Here is a 24,154-nt window from a genome sequence, read left to right as displayed (position 1 = left end):
GCGATCGCGTAAGCCAATTTCAGGACCCCCAGAAATTCCTTCTTCGCGTTCGCATCCCACAGTTCGCGAACGCGTAAATTCACCAGTTTACTCATCGCGTTCGCGTGGCTCTTCACGCGTTCGCGTATAACAATTCCTGGACCCCCCAGTCTTTCTCTTTGCGTTCGCATCATGCTCATCGCGAACGCGATGGTCTGTTGAGTCAACCCTTCGCGAACGCGGCCTTGCTCCCGCGAACGCGAAGGGCATTTTTGCCCAGTGATTTTAAAAGCTAAAAACAGAACAGTGACGGGATTTTTCACCCAAAAACACACGAACTCATCTTCCTCACAGCCCATAGGCGATTTCTAGAGCTCTCATTCACCAAAGCTTCTTGGGTAAGTATTATTTAACTTGTTTCCTTCATTTTCCTTCATCATTTATCAAATTCTTAGGCTCAAATCATGTAATCTAGGGTTGAAATTGGGGAAAATGGGTAGAGTTAGGGCTTTTCAATCTTCTTTGATTTAGACCTCATTTTGGGGTCGAATTTGAAAACAAATTATATATCCGGGCTCGTGGGGGAATGGGTGATGTGAAATTGGTTCGAACCTCGGGTTTTGACCAAGCGGGCCTGGGGTTGATTTTTGGAATTTTGGGAAGAAGGCTTAGAAAACTATATTTAGGCATTGGGTTTGATTTGTTTAGCTTATATTAATGTTGTAAAGTCGTTATTTCATAGATTCGATTGAGTTGGAGCCGAATTCGAGAGGGAAGGCGGTCGTTGTGGATTGATTTAGTTGTGGAAGTTAAGGTAAGTGTTTGGTTTAACCTTAGCTTGAGGGAATGAGTGTTGAGTCTTGTTTGCTAATTGCTAATTGCTTGAGTACGGTTTATAGGCATGGTGACGAGTATCTATACACTGGTGTCTAGCATGACCGTGAGTCCGTATACTGTGTTTATTCCTATTTTGTTATGACTCTTCCTCGTGTAATTGAGGAACTTTATGTAATGTGAAGAGCATGAGAAAGAATTATGATTTGTGAACTCTTGGAGCGTTGGCTCAAATGATAAAGTAATTATTGAGTAAGAAAAGAAAGAAAGAGAAAGAATTGTGATTATTCCCTTGCCGGGATGTAAAAGTTATTATTGTTGTTCCCTTGCCGGGATTTAATTGTTTACTTGTGTTTTCCTTACCGGGACTTCTATTACTGTTTGTCTATCCCCTCGCCCCATTGTTTGTGATTGTTGTTTGGGTGAGGACGAGTGATAAAGCACAAAGGGTGATGCCGTGCACGATTGTGATATAAATACTGATGCACGAAGGAACATTCCGTGCCCTGATTTGATTATTAATGCACGAAGAAACATTCCGTGCCCTAATTTGATTACTAATGCACGAAGGAACATTCCGTGCCATGATATGAGTGTTTATGCACGAAGGGTCATTCCGTGCCATCATTTTTGTGAGTTAAAGCACAAAGGGTGATGCCGTGCACTTTATATGATTGTTTGGGTGAGAATGAGAGTAAAAGCACGAAGGATGGTGCCGTGCAACTGTTGATTTCCTACTATCGTTGCTATTGTAGTTGTACTGTTTCATTCCTCAATTATTGATTTTATACCTGAACTGTTACAGCCCCTACAGCATGCTCCCCCTCCCCCTTGACTGGTTAATTTCTGTATACCTTTATATTGCACATATATATATTGAACTGCACAGGTTATTTGGTAGTCCGGTCTAGCCTCGTCACTACTTCGCCGGGGTTAGGCCAGGCACTTACCAGCACATGGGGTCGGTTGTGCTGATGCTACACTCTGTGCATCTTTTTGCACAGATCACGATGCCGGAGCAGCTTTTGGACAGCAATAGGAGTTTTGGGAGCTGACTTCAGTCCAGAGATCCCGAGGTAGCCTTGCTGGCGTCCGCATGGCCCGGAGTCTCTTCTATCTTTACTTTAATTTGTTATCCTTTGTACCGGAACAAACAGAAATATATTTTTTTTTATTCAGTCCTTGTATTTAGCATTCTCTAGACGTTCGTGAGTTTGTGACTCCAGTTCTTGGGTAGAGTTGTATTGAACTTCCGCATTGTTTCCGTTTATTTATGTTTAAGACTTCCGCTTTTATATTAAATGCTTCGTTGTTTTTATTAATGTCGAGGTTTGCTAAAAGAGATAATAAATAGTTGGCTTGCCTAGCCCCTAATAGTAGGCGCCATCACGACTCCCGAGGGTGGAAAATCCGGGACGTGACATGTATGTTGGATTCTGCACTAGTATATGGCTAAACTATTAGTTTTTGTTATCCGCATTTCTGTTTATTATTATTATTATTTCGCTGTTGATCACCTGTTATATTGAACTGTTAAAAAGGCTAAGCAAAAAAGGTTAATGAATCTATAATTCTCGGCTTACCTAGCTTTCATGAGTAGGCGCCATCACGACTCCCGAGAGTGGAAAATCCGGATCATGACACTACACTTAATGTAAACATACGATGCAGGTATGTTTTTACCGTTTATTTACCCTACCCATATCAGGGTTTTTGTTGATGTTGCTTATTTTAATTGGCGTGCAAATGTGAATGTATATCTATAGCAGTCACTTGGAGAGTGAACCTATTCTTTTTTCTTTTTTGAGCTTCTCTTTCAGTCTGATTGTGTATTTGTGTTAGGAACCAATGTTCCAGATAATGGATGGGAGGCGTAAAGTTTTTGCTTTACACCCTTAATTATAGGTTTATGATTTTATTTTCATTTAGATAATTTATTGTAGAAAAAAGAGAGAGATACAAAAAATTTACAAAAGAAGAAAAAACAAGACAACCTATTTTTAATAGTAGAAATATCTTAGAACTAATAAACTACTCAAATATTCGTATTAGTAAATAACGTTTTTCACAAAAAGATCTAAGATAATATATTACAAATATATGGCTAACATCTTATTATATTGAATTAAAATTTTCCGATATAAATAATAATATTAAAATGTAATGTTAAAAGTTTTATGTTTTATAAGAATACTACACTACAAATAAAAAGTACGAAAAAAGGAAAAATAACGTTTTGTATGTGTATGTATATCTTCATAACTAGATAGAATTACTACTAAATAATTTGTTATCCTACAAATTTAGTTGGGAAAAGGTCAAATTTGTCCCTGTTCTTTGTATAATTAGTTACGTTTATATCCGTTTTTACTTTCCGTCTAAAATTGTCCTTACCGTTAACAAAGTAGATAAAATCACCCCCAACCCTAACGTTCCTCCATGGTGGCACTCGATCCCTCTACTAATTTTGCCCATGTCAGCAATTTAATGGGTCCCACTAAAATAATAAGACCCATCCCAAAGAAAATTTGACCCATTCACACTTTTCGTTCTTTATCTTTCAATTTTTTTTTCTCTTTTCTCTAAATTTGTTTTTCACAACTGATAGCAGCTCCATCTTCTTCTTGGGCTCGATCTCTACCCGTTCCCTTGTACTATTAATTTCAACTTTTACAATCTAATTAAATATTTTTCACACTTCATCTGGACCACAACAAATTCATTATGTGATTTTGACCAAAGTTAAATTTTTAACTCCATCCTATACCAGTGATAAGTTTCAATCCTTTGTTCTCTTCTTCATTCTTAGATTTATACTTCTTCCCTCCTCCTTTTATTTTGGTTTCTTCTTCTTCTTTTTTTTTTCTTCTGAAACTCATAAATTATGAAATAATCTTCTGAGTACCTCTAGAAAAAACTGATATAGGAGAAATTGGACGAAGAGTTAAGGGCTACGAGAGATGGAATTAATGAATTACCTCACCTAATTGGAGGAATTGAAGATTGTTCAAGTTAGAGATGATAAAAGAAAAGAAATTAATAAAGTATTTTAAGAGAGAAAATGCAGGCGGATGAAGAGATAAATTAAAGGAGAGAAGGTGATTATGGTGGACGGACCAACGGTAATATAGTGGTGCTCGGAGAATATGGCCAAATGTTTTGTTGGGAAAGAAGAGGATACAGTATTAGTTAGAAGGATGAGTTTTTTTAGTGGGTCAATTGGGTAGAGTGGGTCAATTCTTCTTGGGGATGGGTCTTATTATTTAGTGGTACATATTAAATTGCTGACATGGACAAAATTAATAGAGGGATAGAGTGCCACCTTGGAGGAACGTTAATGTTAGGGTTGGGGTGATTTTATCTACTTTGTTAACGGTAGGGACAATTTTAGACGAAAAGTAGAAACGGGTATAAACGTGACTAATTATCCAAAGTATAGGGACAGTTTTGGCCTTTTTCCAAATTTAGTTTGTGTCAGCGGCAAACAATGTGGTCATTCAAAAAGAGCCTAGGGACAGTTGATTTCAAAAAGATACAAGGACAAACAATCATATAACTTCGACTAACCCCAAATCTTGTATGGATTAAAATACAACATGTATTAACCTTTTCTCCTTCCCGATTTTTCCATATTTTTAATTCAAATGAAATTACCAAAATCTATTACTAACAACTTTCAGTAATCTAAATTGAAGAACTAAGCAAGAAAATGCTAAAAGTAGCATCTACTAGTGTTCATGGAATCATGGATTGAATGAAATAAACGATATTTCATCTAAAGGAAGGAATGTAATGTGCTGTTCTATACCTCTTTTTACCATCGTTGAAAACCCTAATGGCTGAATTTCAAATATTTGGCGGCCTTACCTCCAATTTGAGGTTTTGAGTAATGTTAAAAGAGTAATTACTACGTAAATTAAAGCATACGTAATAGGAAGTCTTGCGAGAAAAATCCGAAAATTCAGTTAACTACTTACCTTGTAGCTTTCTCCGCCGACATCGTGGGCGCCTTATAGAGACATTACGATTACAATGGACTAAAACGATATTTGAAGTTGTCCGTAACTTACGATTTATTCGAAGAATCAGTAATAGATTACTACAGTGTAATGAAAGAGTAAATTCAATGAGCTATAACAGTAATGTATGACAGTTTTGAAGCCGTCCGTATCTTACCAACTTGCGAATTTACCTTTTCGTTTTTCGTAGTTTTACTAGATGAGAAAGGACCTGTATACGGGCCCAACTTTATAATCTATAGAAGAGATAAAATCTTTATCGTATTAAAAAATAAATTCAATTAATTTAAGACATACATATTATAATTCCGAAAGATCAAATATATACGAAAAAGTACATGTATAAAAAAAAAATCCAAATAAATAAAACAATGCTTACCTTTTTGTAGTTAAATAATGGCACGGAAAAATCTTCTCAATTAGGGAAGAAGTTTTTTTGGATTCTTTTTAATCGGGGAAGAGATGTTACTGCTCATCTTATAGAGAAATACTATATGGAATAACTCTTATCGCTAAAATATTATGCCAATCAAACACAACAATTACCTCTCTGTAATTAAAATCTTTGAATGATAATTTTTTTAAAATTATCAGGATTATTAATTTTAAGTTTATTACTGAATGAAAGGACAACGATTAAAATGTAGAAACCATTTATAAAGTTTTCTTACTAAAAGCGTCTATTTGAACTCATAGTTTTGTTTTATTTCCACTTTATAAAATAAAAGTAATATTTAAATTGTTTCCATAAATTAATACTCTAAAAAGACGTTTCATTTAAAAGTAGCAAAGAGTTATTGATAGGTTACAAGTACTTTGGTTATAAGTACTTTACTTTATGTTTTGATGATCTAACAAACTCACTATCCAGAACCAGATAAAGAACGTGTTACACATTTACAAGACCTCAAGTTCACAGGATTCCAGGTTGGACTCAGCGTGGAAATATGATTCAACTCCTCAGAGTGGAAGGAACAGCTGAGGGACCAGGTCCCTACCAGTTCCCGAGGAGACTGTACGAAAGTCAACTTTCCAGCTGGAAAGTTGCTGCCTACACACGCTACAGTGCAGGAACAGTGCTGCAGTCAACTTTCCAGGGAAGACTTTTTACCTACCTTGCTTGCATCATTGTAAGTGATGTCACACATGTATATATGCATTCAAGGGAGGTAAAACACAATCACTTGAACACTTAGAGATTTCACTCAAGCTCACTTACGTGACCATTCAGCTAGCAAGTTTCAAGTGCCTCAAGAACAAAGAACAAAGCAACTACGGAGCAGTTCCCACATCGAGTTATTGTGTGTCCTTAGTTGAGTTGTTACTATAATTGTAACTCCTATCTAGCTTGTTAAGAAGCATTCTTTAGGAAACCCTTGTAAACCTTAAACCTGTGTGTTTAAGTCTTGGCTAGAGTTAGTCAAGTTTCAAAGTTTTTATAATAGAGTTATTGCAAAGTGGCTTGTAATAGGTGTGTTACAAGTTAGTGCGGGATTAAGAGTTTAATTCCTAGGTTGCATAGGTTGTAATCTGAAAGTTGCTCAGTAGTGAAGTTGAAATCCTACAAGGGTAGGTCGTGGTTTTTAATCCCGTTGAGCTGTGAATTTTCTACGTAAATTCCTCCTATCATTTAATTTCTGCTTTGCGTGTGTGTACTGTCGAACCTGATAGAGAACCTGGTTCTATATAGAAGTTGGTGGACCCATATATTCTATCAATTGGTATCAGATCAGGTTCTTTCTATCAGGTTAACACCTAGAAAGGATCCTCATGGCTGCTCATCCAAACTTCAAAGAAGGCCAGTGTACGTACAGACCTCCTAGGTTCAACGGTCAATACTATGGGTGGTGGAAAACTAGGATGCATGACTTCATCATGGCTGAAGACTCTGAGTTATGGGATGTAATATATGACAGACCCTTTGTCCCTACAAAGAACCTTGGCGATCCAGCTGTAGCCATTCCCAAGACGAGGAAAGAATTCAATGATGCTGATCGAAAGGCCATATAAAAGAATTTTCGAGCAAAGAAAATTCTTGTGTGTGGTATTGGCCCTGATGAATATAACAGGATATCAGCTTGTCAATCAGCAAAAGAGATTTGGGAGGCTCTTCAGACAACTCACAGGGGAACAACTCAGGTGAAGCAATCCAAGATTGATATGCTTACATTAGAATATGAGCTCTTCAGAATGAAAGATGATGAATCCATCCAAGATATGCATACTCGATTCACCTCCATCATCAATGAGCTTCACTCTCTTGGTGAAAGTATTGCAAGAAACAAGCTTGTTAGAAAAATTCTTAGTGTACTGCCCAGTTCTTAGGAAAGCAAAGTTAACGCCATTACAGAGGCTAAGGACTTGCAGACACTGACCATGGATGAACTTGTTGGGAAATTGAAAACCTATGAAATAAAGAAGAAGAAGGACAATGAAAGAAGAGTGCCCAAGAGGGAGAAGAACCTGGTCCTCAAGACGGACAACAATGACTCAAGTGGTGAAGACGGGGACATGGCTTACTTGACAAAAAGGTTCCAGAAGATGGTTCACAGGAATGGAGGCATTCCAAAAAGGGGAAGCCATAGCAAGCCCAGAAACTATGACCTCTGTCATAAATGTGGCAATCTAGGACACTTCATCAAGGATTGCCCCCCTAAAGACAGATCAATATAATAACAACTTTGACAGAGCAGCCAAGAGAACCAAGTTCCTGACAAACGCTTCAAGAGGAAGAATAATGCTGACAACATTGTAAAGCAAGCTCTTGCTACATGGGGAGACTCCTCCAGCGAATCTGAAGAAGAAGACGACCATGGTGGTAGTCCAACGATGGCAGTGGAAATTGAAACAACTGAGTATGATTCAATCTTTGCTCTAATGGCTCAATCTGATGAAGATGAAGATGACGACGGCGATGAGGTAAACTTTTTGGATGTTCAGAGAAATCTGAAATCTTACTCTCCTAAAAAGCTCATGTCATTAGCAAATGTGCTGATTGATGCTTACCATAGTCTTATCAATGATAAAGATGCTTTAACTATGGAATTAGGGGAAGCTGAACAAACCAGAGATGACTTAGTAGTCGTTGTAGTTGATTTGAAAGAAACAATAGAGAACTTGAAAAGAGAAAAGAATGCCTTAGAAGAGAAAATTGCCAGTATAGAACGTGAACGAGATGATTTAATGGTGGTTGTGGTGGACTTAAAAGAAACCATTGAGTGTGCAAGTAAATGAAAGGAAACCTTGACTGAGAGAGTTGCTATCATTGAGCAAGAAACAGATGACCTAGTAATTGTGGTAGTAGACATGAAAGACACAATTGAGGAATTTAAAACAGTAAATAGGCCTGGAAACTATGACAAGGGAAAGGAAGTTGCAAGTGAAGCACACATTAAGCTTGAAAATGAGTTAAACTTGGTAAAGACTAGTTTGTGTGCTGAAACTTGAGAAAAACAAACAGCTTCAGGAAGAACTAGGGAAAGTAAAGAGTGATCTTGAGAAATCTCTTAAGTGGACCTGGTGCTCGGATGCTATCACTGCCATGTACACCAACTATGGGGGAAACAGGAAGGGGATTGGGTTTCAAAGGGAAAAGATTCCCTACAACCTTCATAGCAAGTATGTTACTGTACCCGACAATTGGCTATGTACCCACTGTGGCAAAAATGGCCACCTCAAGGAAAATTGCATGGCTAGGGTTCAGTCTCATCAGAGAAATAAAGTCTTTGCTGAGAGAGCAACTACTGCAAGAGGACCTGGTCCATCAAATACGAAACGCATTTTGCCTGCTCGGACTAAGAGAGCACTCATTCATCCCTTTTCTCTTAATAAAGGACCCAAACTTGTTTGGGTTCCTAAATCTAACCCTAGATTTACGTGTGCAGGGAGCAGTGAAGGGAAGCAACAATTAATGACACATGAACAACGGCTGCTCAAAGGATATGACTGGAAATACAACCAATTTTCCTTCACTAAAAAGCCCTGCAAGGAGAGGGTGTACCCTTTTGAAAATGGCTAAAAACGGGGTATGTTCTAGGAGTTGGAAAATTTGTGTCAAAGGAAATACGGTGGAATGCTTGTCCAGGATATGCACAATCTAAAATCCTGAGACTGGTGAGGTGATGTTGTAGCCAAAAGACATAGGAGTACGTATGTTGCTGTGATTGAGCTTCTGTAGAGTGGAGACATAAGTTGGTTGGAAGTTGTTGAAGATAATACTGAACCATGGGACAAACGTCTAGAGCATTGCACGTTGTCTATCTCTAAACAAACTGGATCTGAAGAACCTGGTTCGTGGTCTAATCAAGTTGAGTAACAAGTAACATGAAGTGTGCAATGCTTGTGCAAAAAGAAAGCATGTCAAATATTCATTCAAGCCCAAAGAGGGGCAGATGAAACTTCAAAAACAAGGATGAGATCTTTCAAGAAATTGTGGCTTTTGTCAAGAAGATCCAGGTACTGATAGAAACAAACATGGCTTGCATAAGATTAAATCATGGAACAGGTTTGGTTAATGCCATAAGTGGATGAATGCTACATTCAGAGAAGAACTACTCAACCACTTAGCTCAAAGAACACCACCTCAGATGGAGTTGTTGAAAAGAAGAAAAGGACTCTTGAAAATTGGGCACAGTTAATATTAATTGATGAAGGGTTTGCAAACATCTTGACCAAGGCTGCTAACTCAATTGAGGATATCTGGGTATAACTGTTATGTTCTCAACAATGGGAAGGGCCAGCCTTGAAAATATGATGGCAGAAGAGATGGAGGAATCCTCCTGACATACTCGTCTCAAAAGACAACATAAATACTGATCAAGGTAGAGACGCCCATTGAGTCCAGCAAGGAACCGGGTCCCGCGTCTACAACAACGGAAGCTGAAAAACAAGCTATTGGAAAGAAGGTTTTTGCATACAGACATCACTAAATCACTCCTGTATCTCACTGCAAGTAGACTAGACATCATGGTCAGAGTTGGGTTCTGTGCAAGGTCTAAGTCAAATGTAAAGGATTCTCATCTGGAGGGTGGCGTAAGAATTTTGAGATATCCTAGAAGAACACAAAACCTGGTTCTCTACTGTCCTCCAAGTAATGGATAGGAAAAGCTCGCCTGAATTGGGACAGTCTCTCAGTTCCTGTCTTATCTCATGAGGCTTAAGGAAGCAGAATTCAATGGCACTCTCAACAGCTAATGCAGAATACGTATAATCAGCATCCTACTGTGGTCAAGTGCTGTGGACCAAGCAACAAAGTGTTGTGGACCAAGCAACAAATTGGAGGACCTTGAGTCCAACTCAAGAGGGCCAAATCTAGTGACTGCTGAAGATCAAGTTGCAGACATCTTCACCAAAAGCCCTGGGAATAAAGCATTCTGAAAAAGATCGCCTTGCACTGCGGGATGATAAAACCCAACAAAGAACCCGGTTCCTCATTATTGGTTATGAAAGTCATAGTCAGGTAAAATCTAGCTAAAGTGTTTTCTGGCTGAGTCTAACTCACCTCTATATCGTTACAGGTTAGACACGCATGATGACTATAGAAGCAGATGCTGTAGTGCATGATGAATAAGGGGATAAATCTCACTTGCCAGACCTATCGGGGAACCTAGTTCTCTAACGCAGCTTAGTAGTTTCTTTGTTCCTTCATACATAATTTAAAATGGACAAAAAACAATGCCACATCATCATCAGTGTGACAGTCTCTTTAAAGTTGTGTCTCTTCAGCCAATACATCATAGCCCAACTGTCACTCCTTTTCTAAATGATACATAATTTAAAATGGACAAAAAACAATGCCACATCATCATCAGTGTGACAGTCTCTTTAAAGTTGTGTCTCTTCAGCCAATACATCATAGCCCAACTGTCACTCCTTTTCTAAATGATACATCAAGCAAAAGGGTGCCGCCGTTTCAGAACGGGTCCCTCATCATAACTAAATCAACATCACAACCCATTCTCTTCCAAACTCAAAAATTCCCTGTTTTTCTTCTCTCTTCTCAAATCCATAGCCCTTCGTGAATAATCTCATCATTTCTAAAAATCAAGCAACCTTCAGTGTGCCTGACAACAATATGGTTGAGTCCTCACTAATCAGTAGTTCAACGGTGAACCTCTTTCCCAACACAGTCACTAATCCAAACCCTAAAGAAGAATCTCCTCCACACTCCACTCCCTCTTCTACCCACTCCGAGTCCACTTTTCATCTCAGTAAGTCTGAGAACGTCTGTCCTCCTCCAGTCTCACCAGTCAAACAGAGTCAACAGGGTAAACAAGGGAACCTCGTTCAGGAACCTTCAACTCTATCCATGGCTGAGCACTTGAGTGAAGATCTGGTGATTAGTCATGAAGCGATGGAGACCATTATGACAAGTTGTGATTCTATAGGTATCACTTCGTCATCCATTGAAATATCCATGGAACCACAAGAAAAGGAGGAAATAGAGAATACGTTTTCCATTGCGTCAGAAGGGGTCATCATAGAGGAATGTGCAGGAGGGTCTGAGCCTCTGAGGGAAGAGGAAAAAGAAGAGGGAGCAATTGTGCCATTTGAACACCGGCACAAGATGATGCTACTGGGGTCCCAAATGATGAACCTGATCCCTCTATGGAGGATCCAGGTCAAGAGTCATCTCCCCAGGTCAGTATTGATCCTGCTTTCTCTCCCCACTTCGATGCTGAGCCTTTGAATTTGGTGGTGCCTGAGATGAATCTTGACAGTAAAGAAGATGCAGATGATTTGGTTTATGCTAGTTTTATCAGGGCTAGGACTAAGCCAGTGGTAACTTCAGAGCCACCTCCTAAGCGACCTACTACGCGGTTGCAGCAAAAGAAGGCTCTAGAGTTTTCCTTCAAGAAGAGTAAAAGGAGTCGGAGAAGGAGAAGGTTGGTCAAAGATGGAAAAGTTGTACAAAGAGGAACCTAGTTCCCTGACCCGCAAGTCTTCAAGGAAGAAGCACTCTCTCTCTCTCAATCCGAAATGCACACCTTTAAGGGTGCTGAGAGTTCGTCCAAGAGTGCTGTTGCTGGTTCCAATGAAAAGTTGGTAAAAAGTTCTGGTGACAAGACGATGAATGAGTATGGTAAGACAGTGAAGGAGAGTGGTGACAAGTCTGATGAGGAAGAAGTGGAAAATTTTGGTGAACATAGACAGAACAAGTCAGTGGAGATGGAAAAGTCTGTTGGCAAGTCAGTGAAAAGAAAGAAGGATGATGATGATGAGGAACTTGGTTCCGTCAAGAAAGGAAAAGTGAGTGGAACTCTGAGGTCTGAGATAAGGAAGTTGGGGAATCAGAAAGTGTTGTGGGGCCGCACATTTGCCTCTGACATTCTAAAGAGTGCTGGAATGAGACAATTAGTGGATATTTGTGATTCTCAGCAGTGGCCCAATTTGTTTACAATTGAGGCTCCTATAGTGTATGAGGACGAGGTGCGGAGTTTCTACACCAGTCTCTTCACAGTAAATGGTAATCAAATCTGTGTGTTGATAAATGGGGTGGACATAGTGATGGACTCTGCCCTATTGGGGTCAATTCTGGGTGTTCTTACCGAATGAGTGTCATTTGTTCAGGGTGCCTGCACACCAAACTTCAGAAATGCCATTGTCAAAGACAAGGCAGTGCAACATGGGGAACAAGTGCATAAAAGGCACTCCTTCCAGCTTAGCAACTGCTCTTTGAGATGGTTAACAAAGTATTGCTTCCCCGCGCTGAAAGAAGATCTGTTGCATCCAAAGCTGACCTATTCCTTATAGAAACCTTGGATAATTTCTCCTCTATCAATTTGCTTGCCATAATGATTGAGCATACGCAGAAGGTAGAGAACCTTAAAGATGGGAATCCTGGACTGCCTTATGGGTTCCTTCTGACACAGGTCTTTGAGTTTTTCAATGTACCTCTGGGACAGGCCAAAGTGGGCGCCAAAAAGCAATCCTTTTCAAAAACTACTGTGGAGGAGTTTGAGTGTATTGACAAAGTCAGAGGTGTTGGAAGCACTTCCACAATCTCTCAACTGATAAATGCTCAGAATAGTGCCACAGAGGAGATCCGGAAGTTGAAGGCTAGGACCGCAATTCTTGATTGTCAGCTCAGTCAGTTGCAAGAGGTACCTGGTTCTAGTGGTTCTCACAGAGCAGAGGTTACACACCTAAAAAAGGAGAATGCTCAACTAAGGAAACAGGTGGAGGACCTGAAAGAAAGACTGCTCAATGAGCAAATGTCTGCGAATGCTCGCATGGATCTTGTCCTCCAAACTCTTGCTTCCTCTTCCAAGCCCCCTTCCTCCAATGTCCCTTAAGGAATGTCCCCTTAGTGTCCAGTTTCCAGTGTCTATCTTCTTAAGTTGTTTTTGGTGATGGTTTGTTATTTTTGGTAATTGTTTTTTTTGTTTGTTCTAGACTCTGGATGAAAACAATGATTCTGCTCCCGCCTGTAAAAGTCCAATTCTGGTTAATGGAAGTGATTTCCTTTTTGCTATCTATGGTGCTGCTCTTTTGCTTCTATCTTTTATCATGTTGTGAGCACATAAATAGCATGAGTTAGCTATGCTAGACTTCTTTATGCTGCTAACCTGCTCTGTGCTTTTTATGATGCCAAAACGGGGAAGATTTAATTGAATAACCTACTCTGTATGAATTCATGAATGAATAATTGCATGAATGAATAATAATCTGAAAAAAATACAGATTCAGGGGGAACTCACAAAAGTTCAGGTGCTGACTAAGAGGGAATGCAGAGCTTCAGGGGGAACTTAAGGTCTTTCTGGTTCACAATCTGGTTCCTTTGTGGATCCTTCTAGGATTGTCAATAATAAGTTTGTCATCATCAAAAAGGGGGAAATTGATAGGTTACAAGTACTTTGGTTATAAGTACTTTACTTTATATTTTGATGATCTAACAAACTTACTATCCAGAACCAGATAAGGAACATGTTACACATTTACAAGACCTCAAGTTCACAAGATTCTAGGTTGGGACTCAGCGTGAAAATATGATTCAACTCCTCAGAGTGGAAGGAACAGCTGAGGGACCAGGTCCCTACCTATTCCCGAGGAGATTGTACGAAGTCAACTTTCCAGCTGTAAAGTTGCTGCCTACACACGCTGCAGTGCAGGAACACTGTTGTAGTCAACTTTCCAGGGAAGACTTTTTACCTAGCTTGCTTACATCGTTGTAAATGATGTCACACATGTATATATGCATTCAAGGGAGGTAAAACACAATAATTTAAACACTTAGAGATTTCACTCAAGCTCACTTACGTGACCATTCAGTTAGCAAGTTCCAAGTGCCTCAAGAACAAAGCAACTACGTAGCAATTCCCACATCGAGTTATTGTGTGTCCTTAGTTCAGTTGTAACTTTGTAATAGTTCTTCAAATTGTAATTCCTATATAGCTTGTTAAGAAGCATTCTTTAGGAAACCCTTGTAAACCTTAAACCTGCATGTTTAAGTCTTGGCTAGAGTTAGTCAAGTTTCAATATTTTTGTAATAGAGTTTTTGCAAAGTAGCTTGTAATAGGTGTGTTACAAGTTAGTGAGGGATTAAGAGTTTAATTCCTAGGTTGCATAGGTTGTAATCTGAAAGTTGCTCAGTAGTGAAGTTGAAATCCCACAAGGGTAGGTTGTGGTTTTTAATCTCGTTGAGCTGGGAATTTTCCACGTAAAATTCCTCCTGTCATTTAATTTCTGCTTTGCGTGTGTGTACTGTCGAACCCGATAGAGAACCTGGTTCTATATGGAAGTTGGTGGACCCATATATTCTATCAGCTATACTACGTAAAAGTGAAAGAGAATTTTGCAAATACGTTGTGGAGATCCTACCATCCGTCTTAGTTATTTTCTTGTAGATGAGGATAACAAAGAGTTGTAGTATATGAATTAATAATTATCTCCTTCCTTCATACAGATTAATTGATTGTATATTTTTAGTTTAGTTTTATAACTCCATTTTTATCCATTAAATAATATTTAAATTTAATATCACGATCCAAAATCCACTATAGACCGTGATGTCACCCAACGTTGCCGTTAGGCAAGCCAAAAATGAACTATCACGTTGATTGTTCATTTTATTACTTTGAAATCATAATTTTTATTAAGTAAAGAAATTTACGCATTTAAAATCATGGGTACATACATAATTAGTAAGCCATAAAAATAAAAGGTGATAATTATATGCAAATCCGTAAACATCAACTAGAACATCCCAAAACCCGATGCCACAAGTGCATGAGCATTTACTAAGGAGTACAATAATAACACAATATCTGTTTGGAATGTAAATTAGATAGGATAAAGTAAATAATACGATGGAGACTCTGTGGGCTGCGATACGTAGCCTGGAATGTAGCTCACCATAAAGTCTAATCAACAGTTGTGCTTACGCGCCAAGATGACCACCAAATAAACCTGTCAGATCCTACACATTTAGTGCAGAATGTAGCATGAGTACGTAAATCAACGCGTGCCAGTAAATATCTAGCCTAACCCTGGAGAAGTAGTAACGAGGGGTCGACATCGACACTCACTACTGGTCTAGAAAAACAATATGATAAATCATAAACAGACATGAAGCACAACAGTAATAATGAGGTACAACGGTAACTAACAGAATCCTCCAACATTTCTTTTGACAATATAAATCTCTCAAATCTCCTATGCTATATCAGCAGATCAGAAATATCAAAGGCAATCTCAAATGAATAAGGAATTCCATATAAACGCCAGGCCTCAATAAAAGGGGAATCTCATGAATGTCCGAATTGCTAGCAGTATCATGCACGATTATGCCGAGGTCGTGTGGCCCGATCCAGAGTGGTGTGTATGATAATTAGGGATTTTGTCTACTTATTTGCATCCTTTTACTTGCATTTTAGCTTAAAAATGCTTAAAGGTATTTCCGAGAACTGATAAAATATGTTTACTTGCAGGATTATTGGAAAATGAGCCAAAGAGATGAAAATCAACTCAAGAAGGAGTAATTTTGGACAAGGACTAAAACAAAGCAAAAAAAGAGCAAAGTGTGGACCGCACAATATTGTGTGTGGCCACAGACTATGAAGAATCCTCTGTCAAATTTCCTATGCAAAGTGCGGACCGCACAGAAGATGAGGTTCAGAGAGATATGATTTTGGTCTACGAAGAAGTGTGAACCAAACTATTATTGTGAGGCCGCAGAATCAAAAGTGCGGCCGCACTCTGAAATGTGCGGTCCATAGAATTCTCTTATGTCAAATCTCGAGCTCAAGAGTGCGGCCGCACTCATAAATGTGCGATCCGCAGAAGCTGATGAAGTGCGACCACAAATCAGAATTGTGCGGTCGCAGAACCTCCGCAGGAGCAATTTTGTCCGATAATTTCAGCTGTGTATAAATAGTCTTTTTAGTCAAAATGAGGTTATGTTTGAACATCAGAAAGTATATAGCCTTTTTTCCTTTACTGCTTTGGGTAACTTTGTGATAGTTTATCATTTTAACATTGGATTTTCTTCCCGTTATCATCTAATATGAGTTTAATCTTATTTTCTTCTTTAGTTTCTTCAATTTTCTATATGGTTGTGACTCAACCCTAGTGTCGGTACCTAATGGGTGTTTGATTTAGGGCTTATTTGTGATTGGGTGAGTGATATTTAGCCTAGTTCTTGCTTGAATATAAAAATTAATTGTTGCAAACATTGATTCATGCCTAAATAACTTAGTCTCTACTTGAGAAAGAGAGACTAAGTCTAGGCGAACTTGGCTAACAAGGAATTGGGATGAACTCAAGAAATTGATAGCCCCAATTAAAGGGTTGAATCTAAAGATAGTAAAACCCGACTTGAGCATCTACACTTGATTTGTGCATTACCCATTTGGACTTGAGAAAGCCAAATTGGACAAAACCACTCTAACTATCGAGAGGTATCGAGTGGGTAATTGCGTGTGATTGCTATATTACAACCCCGACCAATCAAACTTGCCCTAAAGCTTACAATTCATTAGGTAGCCACCTAGGTGGAAGTCACTACCCTAGATCTTTTATAAATTGAAAATCAACAACACCAAAAATGTCGTTCTCTAGCTTTTCATTTGCAAACATTAGCATAATCATTAGAAGTAGAAAGAAACAACCAAACATGTGGAAGTTCATTTTGGGCACGTCATACACTTAGCCTAGATATATACCTAATCCAATATAAGCTCTCTGTGAAATCGACCCCGACTCACATTGGGTAACAATAATTGCATCGGCCGCTTCACAATCCTAATTATGGGTGTGAATTTGGGTGACATCAATATTTGGCGCCGTTGCCGGGGACCTAAAAACGAATTTAGCTATAAATTTGGGTTTGTGTGTGATTTGTCTTCCTTTCTTTCCGGGTTATTAATCTTTTCGTGAAACAATTGTAGGTGATACAATGGCTCTCAACAACAATGATCCTCTTGGAAACGTGCCATTGGGGGATGACGGGGATGATGACCAAGTTGATGAGGTTCCTTTTGAGCCTCAAGGAAATAGACGAGGCCGGCCGCCTCAAGACAACATTCCCGCTCCTCCCTCACCTTCTCCAAGAGCGGCGGCATACCGGGTGTTACCGGATGAGGGATACTCAAGTGCCATAGTTCCGCCATGCATTAGGGTGGGAAACTTTCAAATCACAAATGTCATGCTTACACTTTTGGAACAACAGGGATTCTTCACCGGGGCTCCAAGTCAAAATGCATAGAAGCACTTAAAAGGGTTTGTTAACACTTGTTGAGGGAGTAAACAAACCAACGTCTCAGAGGATGCGTTGCGATTGAGGCTATTCCCTTTCTCTCTGCGGGGTAAGGCTTTGGATTGGTTAGATATGTTGCCAAATCATTCTATCCATATATGGGATGAATTGGCCGAGAAATTCATTTCCAAGTTCTTTTCTCCCGGGCATATGGCAACTCTTAGGGATGAGAGTCTAGCTTTCAAACAAGAACCTAATGAGACTTTGCATGAGATATGAGAAAGGTATTGTACTATGGTGAAAGAGTTCCCGAACAATGACATGACGGAGGCTATGATTCAACAAACGTTTTATAGGGGGATCAATACTACCAATCAATGTGTGGTCAACTAACTTGCCGGTGGAAATTTCATGACAACGCCGTATACGGAAGCTTCTGAGATTCTTGATGAAATGGCGGATACTTCATCGGCATGGCAAAGTAGAGCAAACGTTCCTCAAGGTGATCCAAATGCGATTCACTTGCATAAAGAATTACATGATCATGGGCAAGCAATTGCTGAGTTGACCACGACAATGAATCAACTAGCCAAAGCTCAACTTCAACAAGTGCAACGTCCCAAGCAAGTAAATACAATGGAAGGAGTTAGTATGATGGTAAACAAGAGAAGGAAAAAGGGTCCCCAAGTGCAAAACCGGGTTGAAAAGTATGAGCAAGATGATAGTGGATTTGATCAAGATGGACAATACAATGAGCAAGAGGAGGAAGTACAATATGTGAAAAAATTCCAAGGGAAAAGAAACAACAATCAAGGCCCAAGTCAACAACAATGGCGACCACAAGGAAATCAAGGAAATTGGAATTCAAGAAATCAAGGTGGTTGGAACAATCAAAACAACCAGGGGAATTGGAACAGTCAAGTCAAGGAAATTGGAATGGTAAAAATAACCAAGGCAACTGGAGTGGCAATAATCAAGGCTATTGGGGAGGTAATAACCAAGGAGGGTGGAACACCAGCAACAACCGGGGGTCCGGTTTTCAAAGACCTCCGATGTTTCAACAACCAAGCAATCCACCTCCCTATCCTTCCCAAGGTCTAAGTTCTTCCAACAATGAGATGAGCCGAATAGAGAACATGTTCAAACAAATGATGGAGAAGGATGCCGACTCCGATGCTCAATTAGCCTCTCACAACACTTCAATTCACAATTTGGAAGTTCAGTTGGGCCAAATCTCACAAGCTTTGAACACTCGTCCTAAAGGGGCACTACCAAGTGATACGGTGGTAAACCCGAAGGTGGGAAGAACACGGGACATGCCATGGCCGTGACTACAAGGATTGGAAAAGGTGGGGAAGCAACCACCTCAAGTCAAAAGAAAATTGTGGATGAGGAACAATTAGTACAAGAAGATGAGATGCCAAGCAATGAAGTGAAAGAAAATGATGAGGTGAGAATTGATATTAATGACAATGTGGAGGAGACTCAAGAAGAAGTGAACCTGTCTAGGGAGCACATTGTGGACATACAGGAACCGGTAGTGCCAAAGGCTAAGACACCAATGCCAAGGCCTCCTCCTCCATATCCTCAAAGGCATGCCAAGCAAAATGGCGAGAACCAATTCAAAAAGTTTATTGACATGATGAAGAGTTTGTCTATTAATGTGCCGTTGGTTGAGGCCTTGGAGCAAATGCCGAGTTATGCAAAGTTCATGAAGGGCTTGGTAACAAAGAAAAGATCAATAAATTGTGAGACGATAAAGATGACACATCAAGTGAGTGAAATTTTGCACTCAATGGCTCCTAAATTGGAAGATCTGGGTGCTTTCACAATCCCATGTACAATTGGAAGTGCCGACATTGCCAAAGCTTTATGTGATCTTGGGGAGAGTATCAACTTGATGCTCTATTAGGTGTTCAAAACTTTAGGGATTGGGCAACCAAGACCCACATCCATGAGGTTGCAAATGGCGGATCTTACAATAAAGAGACCTTTGGGTATTATTGATGATGTGTTGGTTCGTGTGGACAAGTTCATCCTCCTGTCGGACTTTGTGATTCTTGATTGTGAAGTGGACTATGAGGGGCCTATTATCTCGGGTAGACCTTTCCTTGCTACGGGAAGGCTCTTGTTGATGTGGAAGACGATGAGCTCACTTTCCGGGTGGGTGATAAAAAGTTGGCCTTCCATGTGTGCAAATCTATGAGGCGACCAAATAGCAATGAAGTTTGTTCGTTCGTGGATCTGGTGACTGATGTGATTATTGATGATGCTAGTGCCAAAATAAATGTTGAGGATAATTTGGAAGCCGTTTTGCTCAACCTTGATAATGATGAGGAGAAAGAAGGCTATGTGGAATGTGTGAATGCATTGCAAGGAATGGGGTCGTACACTTATGAACCCCGCAAATTATCCTTGGTTCTTGAAAACAGGAAGACTCCTCCAACAAAGCCCTCAATCGAGGAGCTTCCCACTTTGGAGTTAAAGCCATTGCCTCCGCATCTCAGGTATGAATTCCTTGGCCCTTCTTCTACTTTACCAGTTATTCTTTCCTCGAGTTTGACTAACATGCAGGTAGAGTCCACATTGGAGGTGCTACAAAGGAGGAAAAGAGCAATTGGATGGACATTGGCGGATATCCAAGGCATAAGCCTCGCCTTTTGCATGCACAAGATTATTTTGGAGGAGGGTGCCAAACCCTCCATTGAACATCAAAGATGGCTAAATGAAGCAATGCAAGAGGTGGTCAAGAAGGAGATAATCAAGTGGTTGGATGCCAGGGTTGTTTACCCTATTTTCGATAGCTCGTGGACTTCTCCGGTGCAATGTGTCCCAAAGAAAGGGAGCATGGCTGTGGTTACCAATGACAAGAACAAGTTTATTCCTACAAGAACAATGACCGGATGGAGAGTGTGTATGGACTATCACAAGCTCAACAAAGTCACAAGAAAAGATCATTTTACACTTCCATTCCTTGATCAAATGCTAGATAGGTTGGCCGGCCGTGCTTTCTATTATTTTCACGATGGGTATTCCGGCTACTATCAAATTCTTATTGCTCCAGAGGACCAAGAGAAGACTACTTTCAAATGCCCTTATGGTACTTTCTCATTCTCAAGGATGCCATTTGGGTTATGCAATGCACCGACGACTTTTCAAAGGTGTATGATGGCAATCTTTACGGACATGGTGGGGGATATTCTTGAGGTCTTCATGGATGACTTTTCTATGGTTGGGAATTCTTTTAATGATTGCTTGAACAATTTGGATAAGGTCTTGGCAAGATTTGAGGAGACGAACTTGGTTTTGAATTGGGAGAAATGTCACTTCATGGTCGAGGAAGGCATTGTCCTTGGCCATAAAATTTCAGATAATGGTATTGAGGTTGACAAGGCGAAAATTGAGGTGATTTCTATACTTTCTCCACCTACATCCGTGAAGGGGTCAAGGAGTTTCTTGGGTCATGCGGGGTTCTATCGCCATTTCATCAAGGATTTTTCCAAAGTGGTGAACCCCTTGTGTAAGCTTTTGGAGAAGGATGCCAAATCCATTTCAATGAGGATTGCATGAAGGCATTTGAATTGCTCAAGTTCAAATTGACAACTACTGCTATTATCACCGCACCGGATTGGAGCTTGCCTTTTGAGCTCATATGTAACGCAAGTGATGTGGCGGTTGGAGCAGTTTTGGGGCAACGAATCAACAAAATTTTCCATCCGGTCTACTATGCCAGTAAGACCATGAATGATGCCCAAGTCAATTACACAGTGACCGAAAAAGAGCTACTTGCTATTGTCTTTGCTATGAAGAAGTTCCGCCTGTACTTGATGGGTACAAAGGTGATTGTCCACATTGATAATGCGGTGCTTCGATACTTAATAAGCAAGAAGGATTCAAAGGCAAGGTTAATGCGGTGGGTTCTTCTATTGCAAGAATTTGATCTAGAGATCCAAGATCGCAAAGGTAGTGAAAATCAAGTGGCAGACAAATTGTCTCGATTGGAGGAGGAGGGGAGGCCACATGACGACCTTGGGATCAATGATTCCTTCCCTGACGAACAGTTGCTAGCCATTTCAATGACTGAGATGCCATGGTTCGCTGACTTAGTAATTTATCTTGTGAGTGGCATTGTCCCGAATGAGTTCTCTTCAAACCAAGGGAAGAAGATCAAACGGGATTGCCTTGACTATTATTGGGATGAATCGTATCTCTTCCGGATTTGTACCGATGGTGTGATTCGAAGATGTGTGCTGGAGGAGGAACAGGTGGAAATTCTTGAGGCTTGCCACTCTTCACCTTATGGTGGTCACCATGGTGGAGCTAGAACAGCGACAAAAGTGTTGAGTTGTGGGTTCTATTGGCCTACTCTCTACAAGGACACTAGTGATCTTGTCAAGCGTTATGATGAATGTCAAAGGGCCGGTGAGATTTTTGAGAAGAATGAGATGCCCCTCACCACCATTTTGGAAATTGACATTTTTGATGTGTGGGCCATTGATTTCATAGGACCATTCGTGAGCTCTTGTGGGAACACCTACATTCTATTCGTGGTTGATTATATGATTAAATGGGTTGAGGCTGTTGTGTTGCCCAACAATGAAGCGAGGAGTGTGGTGGCATTTTTGAAGGAAAATATTTTTACAAGATTTGTTACTCCAAGGTCTATTATAAGTGATGGGGGTTCATATTTTTGTAACAAGGCTGTTGATACCTTACTCACCAAGTATGGTGTCACAAAGTCTCGACCCCCTATCACCCTCAAGCAAGCGGACAAGTGGAAGTCTCCAATCGGGAGATCTAGAGTATTCTATCAAAGACAATGAATGCCAACAGGACGGATTGGTCAAGAAAGCTTGATGATGCTCTTTGGGCTTTTAGGATGGCTTACAAAACACCGATTGGTATGTCTCCATATCGATTGGTGTTTGGGAAGGCTTGTCATCTTTCGGTGGAACTTGAGCACTTGGCTATGTGGGCATTGAAGAAGCTTAATCTTGAATGGGATGTCACCACCAACTTAAGGGTGACACAATTGAGTGAGCTAGATGAGTTCCGGTACAATGCACATACAAGTTCGTCCTTATATAAGGAGATGATGAAGTACCTCCATGACAAGTACATTCGGATCAAGAAATTTAAAGAAGGTGATCTTGTGTTATTGTTCAATTCTCGGTTACGGATGTTTTCGGGAAAGTTGAAGTCAAAGTGGATGATGGGCACCGGGTGAAGCACTATCTTGGAAAAGTTGATGATGGCCACATAGTGGCGGTTCTTCATTTCAAGTGATTGGTAATTTGCGTCGTGCCGCGATGTTAAATCAGGTTCTTCTTAGGAGGCAACCCATGTGTCTTTTTCTTAATCTTTTTCTTTTTCATTAGATAGGCTTTGTTTTGTGCTAACGAGTTTTGAAGTGTATGCAGGAAAGGGTGTGCATTGCAGGGACTGTGCCTAGCAAAAAATGGCCAAGTGTTGCAATAGTGTGGACCACACATTAATTGTGCGGACCGCACAATTTTAAAGGCAATAGCAGAAATCACTCTATGGCTGCATAATTCTGACCAAAAGTACAAGTTCTATGAAGTTGGTCTGTCAAAATTCACAACCAATTTGCGGCCACACTCACTTTTGTGCGGTCCGCACAAATCCTGCGGTCGCACTCTCTTTTGTGCGGACCGTAGAGCTTCAGCAAAGTCCAGGTAAAGTGTGCGGACCACACTCAAAATTGTGCGGTTGCACTCAGCTTAAGTTTGGGGCAACTTGGTCAACCTATAAATAGAAACTCAATGCACCATTCACAACTTTACACACTTTAAGTTCTTGAGACCTAAGCAAGCACAATGCACGTCCAATGAGTTCACACTTCACACTCATTTCATCAGTCTAGATTCTTCCTTGCATCATCACTGGTATGCGAGCTTGGATGAGCAGTGGTGACGCAAGCAATATGTGGTCAGCGACAGCAGACTGTATAAGGGAGGCTGCGAGAGAGGTGTTAGGGGTCTCGACGGACGTCTCTGGTGGGCACAAAGAAGACTGGTGGTGGAATGAAGTGGTCCTAGGTAAAGTGGAAGCGAAGAAGGCGACATACCTGAAGTTAGTGGGGCGCATAGGTGAGTAGGAGAGGCAAGCGTGCATGGAGAGGAATAAAGTAGCTAGGAAGGAAGCTATGCTGGCGATCACGGAGGTTATGACTGCCGCTTATGGTCGTATGTACGAGGAACTGGGGGGAAAGGCGGGGAAAAGAAGTTATTCTGGTTGGCCAAGTTAAGAGAGTGGAAGGCTCAGGATTTGGACCAAGTGAGATGCATCAAGGACGAAAATGGTAGAGTATTGATGGAAGATGCCCAGATTAAGAGGAGATGGCAGACTTACTTTCATAAACTTCTGAATGAAGAAAGGGATCGGGATATTATGCTACGCGAATTGGAGAATTCCGAGAGTGATCGTGACTTTGGGTGCTGCAGGCGTATCAAGGTTGAGGAGGTCGGAGCTATGCGTAAGATGAGTAGGGGCAAAGCGACAGGGCCAGACGAGATTCCGGTGTAATTTTGGAAGTGTGCGGGGAGAGCAGGTTTGGAGTGGTTGACTGGGTTGTTTAATGTTATTTTTAAGGCGAAGAGGATGCTGA

This window comes from Nicotiana attenuata, chromosome 1, assembly GCF_001879085.1.
Source record: "Nicotiana attenuata strain UT chromosome 1, NIATTr2, whole genome shotgun sequence".
Taxonomy (NCBI): domain Eukaryota; kingdom Viridiplantae; phylum Streptophyta; class Magnoliopsida; order Solanales; family Solanaceae; genus Nicotiana; species Nicotiana attenuata.
This window is presented reverse-complemented; position numbering follows the sequence as displayed.